Below are 6,000 nucleotides of genomic sequence, written 5' to 3'. Positions count from 1 at the left end.
GGTCTAGGATTACACAATAATAACTGTTAGAGCCAGGATCCAAAGCCAGATCTCTAAGCTCACTGCCTTAACCACACACAGTCCTGATCCATTCATTAATTCATTCATTTAACAGGTATTTATTGAGCACCTTCTATATACCCAGTGCTTGCTAGGAGGATAATCCTTGCTAGGGATAAAGGAGTGGGGAAAACATAGTCCCTGCCCTAACAAAGGTTACTATCTAGCAAGGAAGACAGATTTAAAATACTTCCATAAATGATCATTTAATTACGTATCAGGCAATGTTAGAAGAATATAACTGACCTAGTTCAGACACTAGTGTGGCGGAAGAGGAAATTGGGTCTCTGGATGGCTCTGTCTTTTCTCTAATTCAGGGGTCAGTCATCTCTTCCTTTTTTCTTATATTCTGTAACTAAGCAATGCCCAAAGATGCCAATGTTTGCTTTGGGAACTTTCACAGGTCATGTCCCTCTCTGAATCACAGCTTTTCTAGATGTTAAATGAGGATGAAAATAGCAAAAGACTAGGAGTAACCCAAATATTTATCAACAGGGGACTGCTTAAATGATGATATATCTACACTATTGAATAGGAGACTATTAAAAAGCATAAGGCAGCCAGATGTGGTGGCTCATGCCTGTAATCCCAGCACTTTGGAAGGCTGAAGCAGGCAGATCACCTGAGGTTGGGAGTTTGAGACCAGCCTGGCCAACATGGTGAAACCCCATCTCTATTAAAAATACAAAAATCAGTGCTCACCTGTGATCCCAGCTACTCAAGAGGCTGAGACATGAAAATTACTTGAACCTGGGAGGCAGAGGTTGCAGTGAGCCAAGGTCGCACCACTGCGCTCCAGCCTGGGCAACAGAGCGAGACTCCGTCTCGATTTTTTAAAATTAAATTAAATTTAAAAATAAAAAGCATAAGGCAACTCTAAATGCTAGAGAAGGAGCCCTAAGACAGACTGCATGAAGGAAGCAAGGTACTGAGAAGTGGGGATGGAACCTGCCATTTGTGTAAATAACAAAGGTGAAAGAAGATTTTTTTAAAATCCTTTGATTTGTGTAGGCTGTCTCAGTAAGTCAGTAAGGAAGCATAAGAAACAGATATGGGACCCCCCACCCTCCAGCGAGGAGACCTGGAGTAAGAGTAAGTCATGCAGAGACTTACTCTGAAGGTGTACCATTTCATACCGTTTGAATTTTGCCTTCTTTGTGTGTTCCTTCTCGAAACATAATCAATTCAAGAAAATTTTTGATGAGGATAAAAACCCAGTCAAGGCCTGGTGCGGTGGCTCACACCTATAATCCCAGCACTTTGGGAGGCCAAGACAGGTGGGTTACCTGAGGTCAGGAGTCTGATGCTAGCCTGACCAACATGGTGAAACCCATCTCTACTAAAAACACAAAATTAGCTGGGTGTGGTGGCACATGCCTGTAATCCCAGCTATTCAGGAGGCTGAGGCAGGAGAATCCCTTGAACCCAGGAGGTGGAGGTTGCAGTGAGGCAAGACTGCACCACTGCACTCCAGCCTGGGCAACAAGAATAAAACTCCATCTCTAAATAAATAAACAATAAAAAATTTAAAAACCGAAAATAGCCTGCTCATGTTAGCTACCTCCTCAAGTTGTTAATTTCAAAGGAGAGGTCGGCTGTGGCAGCCTCTTGAAAAATCTAAAGAAAACAGAACACATGTTGCTCCTAATGAGATGAGAGAGGAATAAGGGGCCAAACAGAAAACGGGAGAAAAAGGGGGGAAAAACAAGAGAAACAAAGAGGCTGTGCATAGGCAGAATGGCCACAGAGCAAAAATCCATGATGACTTCAGTGCCACTGAGACCTCAAGGCAGCTGTGCTATCTGCTTCTGTCTTAGGCAGCAGCCAGGTTGCCATGGTAATGTAATAACTCCCTGATAAGCTTATTTTTTATTCTGAAAACGTTGTTTTAAAAAGCCAGTAGCTGCAGATGGACAACAATGAGCAGAGAATGTGTTATGTGAGAGGAGGGAGCAGAGTGAACCCCCAGCCCCCACCCTGAAAACTGGCAGGGTTGGCCTAAAGCAAAGCATTGCAAACCTGAGCATGCATCTGAGCCTCCTGAAGTGCTGATTAAAGCACAAAATGGTTGTGCGCTACCTAATCGGTTCCTGATTCAACAGGGCTGGGGTGGGGTACTTCTACCAGGTGCCCAGGAGGTGCAGATGCTGTTGATTGGGGACCACATTTGGAAAACCACTATCCTACCTGATCTCTAAAAGCCTCTCCAACTCAGGATTCTGAGGGCTGTAGGCCCCAGCTCATTCTTACCCTGAGTACACCATCCCCTCCATTAGCCTCCTGTGTTAACTAAGAACTAACAGGAGAGCACAGCACGGGCGGTAAGGTAGGCCCTGGTGGCCAAGGGCACAGAGGCAGTTTCCAAGGCTCAGGCTGTCCCTCACAGAGACAACTGCCTGAGAAGATTGGCTGGCATTTCAGCTGCCTTTGCCAGAACTCTCTCATGGGGCAGATTAACTGGGTGTGATGGCCAACAGGTGCCACCGAGCCAGAGGAGAGGCGGCTGCCAGTCAAGGATGTAGCTCTGAGCCGGGTGCGGTGGCTCACACCTATAATCCTAGCACTTTGGGAGGTCAGGGCAGGTGAATCACTTGTGGTCAGGAGTTCTAGACCAGCCCGGCCAACATGGAGAAACCCTATCACTTCTCAAATTACAAAAAGCTGGGTGTGGTAGCGCATGCCTGTAATTCCAGCTACTTGGGAGGCTGAAGCAAGAGGATCTCTTGAACCCAAGAGGCGGAAGTTGCAGCGAGCCAAGATTGCGCCACTGTACTCCAGCCTGGGGTACAAGAGCAAAACTTCATCTCAATAAGAAACAGTGTAGCTTGGCAAGGGCCAGAGCTAGCTGGAGAGGATTTGACAGAAATTACAGAAGCCACATTTTCAGGCACTGATTTACCTTGATGGGATTCTGATTCCCCACTGAAATAGAAATGGATGGAACAGGTCCAAACACCAGCCCCCTTCAACACGCAGAGTAGGCTGAGTGAGAAAGCTGGCCGCTGGGCAACAGCACATTAATAGCAAGCCCTTGGAATTCAGAAATTCTCATACATTCAGCAAACATTTCGAGTCCCAGCTATGCACCAGGCACTATGCTAGGTGACACACACATGGGTGAACAGCAAGATACCGTCGCACCCTCATGGAACCTACATTTCAGTCAAAACAGAAGTTATTCCAAGAATCTGATCATTTACGCAACTGCGGCTGCGTTAGTGAATGAGTTTGTTCTTGGGAAATAATGCTTAAATATTTAGGGGTAAAAGGCCAAGATATCTGCAAATTATGCTTAAGTGGTTCAGAAAAACATAACAGTCATATGTGCATATGGGTATGATTACATATAATCGTTACATATACATATTTAAAAAGAGGGAGAGAGAGTCACAAAGCAAATGTGACAAAATGTTAACAAGTGTTGGATCAGGGAGTTTTAAAATTTTTTTGTTTTTTTGAAACAGAGTTTCCCTCTGTCATCCAGGCTGGAGTGTAGTGGTGAGATCTCGGCTCACTGCAACTTACACCTCCTGGGCTCAATGGATCCTCCCATCTCAGCCTTTCAAGTCTCTGGGACTACAAGTGTGCACCACTACACCTAGTTAATTTTCTGTACTTTTTGCAGAGACAGGGTTTTACCATATTGGCCAGGCTGGTCTCAAACTCCTGGGCTCGAGCTATCTGCCCACCTTGGCCTCCCAAAGTGCTGGGCTTAGACGAGTGAGCCACTGCACCCAGCCAGGAGTTATTTTTATTTATTTTTATTTTTATTTTTATTTAATTAGGTTAAAATTAATTTAGGCCAGGCACAGTTGCTCACACCTGTGATCCCAGCACTTTGGGAAGCCAAGGCAGGTGGATTGCTTGAGGCCAAGAGGCCTCATGGTGAAACTCCTTCTTACATAAAACACAAAAAAATTAACCAAGTATAGTGGTGCACGCCTGTAGTTCCAGCTACTCTGGAGACTGAGAGGTGGGAGAAGCACCTGAGCCCTGGAAGCTGAGGCTGCAGTGAACTGAGATTGTGCCACTGTACCCCAGCCTGGGTGTCAGAGTGAGACCCTATCTCAATAAATAAATAAACAAATAAATTTAATTTAAATTATTTAATTAAAAAAAATTTTTTTTAGAAACAGCTTGGAGTGCTCCAGCACAATGGTAGCTCACTGCAGCCTTGAACTTCTGTGCCAAGCAGTCCTTCCACCTTCACCTCCCGAGTGACTGAAACTACAGGCTTGTGCCAGTAGTTTCACCTAGCTAATTTGTTTATTTTGTTTTTTGTAAAGATGAAGTTTTGCTATGTTGCCCAGGCTGGTCTTGAACTCCTGGGCTCAAGCGATCCACCCGCCTGGGCTTCCCAAAGTGCTGGGATTATAGGCGTGAGCCACTACATCCGGTCTATGGGAGTTCTTTGTATTCTTGCGACTTTTCTAAAAGCTTGATGTTATTTCAAAATTAGACCTTTTTTTTAGAAACACAGAAATCATATAATACACATAAATACATTAAAGAATGATAAAATCACATAAATACATTAAAGAATGATAACAGTGAGGAGCACTATTTTTAAAAACTGCATAATGAGGCCAGGTGCGGTGGCTCACGCCTGTAATCCCAGTACTTTGGGAGGTTGAGGCAGGCAGATCAGGAGGTCAGGTGTTCGAGACCATCCTGGCCAATATGATGAAACCCCATCTCTACTAAAAATACAAAAATTAGCCAGGCATGGTGGTACGTGCCTGTAGTCCTGGCTGAGGCAGAATAATCACTTGAACCTGTGAGTCGGAGGTTGCAGTAAACCGAGATCATGCCATTGCACTCCAGCCTGGGCAACAGAGCGAGACTCTGTCTCAAAAAAAAAAAAGTGAATCATGATGTAAGGACTTAAAATGAAGTGGTTTGTCTTAGAACAGAAGGCCAAAGAGGGCTTCCTGGAGGCAACAGCTTTAATCTAAGGTTTGAGCGGAAGTTGATTGGGGAAAGAGCTTCCTTCCAGGGAGAGGACACCACAGAGCCATGCGGTGAGAAAGAACAGAGCATCTTGGAGCGAAAAAAGAATTCAAAGCAGCTGGAGCGGAAAAGCCGCACAGCCCCTCCTTCCTCATGTGATGATGAGCTGGACAGAGGCAAGGTGTCAGGAAAGCGCTTCTCTTCTGGCCGAGATTGGGGTCTGTTTTATTTCTCCCCTACCCTTTCTGCTGCAACCTCTTCCGCGTCTTCCACTGGCTCCCCTCCAACCTCAAGTTCTTAAAACTCTGCTCAAATGCAGCTCCCTAGGCCAAGGTTCCAGAATCCCAGCAACATATGGCAACTTGCCCTTCAGGCTCTCACAACCCCCTCCCCTTTAGCTCTGGCTCAGTCCCACATCCCTGGTCACCAAACCCCTTTACCTGCCATTAAGATGAAACAAAACAAAACAAAATACCCACGTTGGGCTGTGATTTCAACTTATTTCTGCAGTTTGCTTCCCTGGCCTCAGGCAGACGGCTCCATCTGTGGATGGCTCTTTGCAGTTTCCACGTGCTCTCCATCTACCGCCCATTTCCAGAGAGCTCCCATAGTGTTGCCCTTTGGATTTCCTCTGGGGGGGTCCGCCAAAAGCAACCCTGGGTGATTTTGTAGCATGAACCTGCCTAATCAACACATGGCATCTCCATGGCATCCTTCATTGAGGTTAGCCAAGCATTTTCTTTTCTTTTTTTTTTTTTTTGAGACAGAGTCTCACTCTGTTGCCCCAGCTGGAATACAGTGGTGTGATCTCAGCTCACTGCAACCTCTGCCTCCTGAATTCAAGTGATTCTCCTGCCTCAGTCTCCCAAGTAGCTGCGATTACAAGCACATACCACTATGCCCGGCTAATTTTTGTACTTTTAGTAGAGATGGAGTTTTGCCATGTTGGCCAGGCTGGTCTTGAACTCCTGACCTCAGGTGATCCACCTG

The sequence above is a fragment of the Callithrix jacchus genome, chromosome 5, assembly GCF_049354715.1.
Source record: "Callithrix jacchus isolate 240 chromosome 5, calJac240_pri, whole genome shotgun sequence".
Taxonomy (NCBI): domain Eukaryota; kingdom Metazoa; phylum Chordata; class Mammalia; order Primates; family Cebidae; genus Callithrix; species Callithrix jacchus.
Note: the sequence above shows the minus strand (reverse complement) of the source record.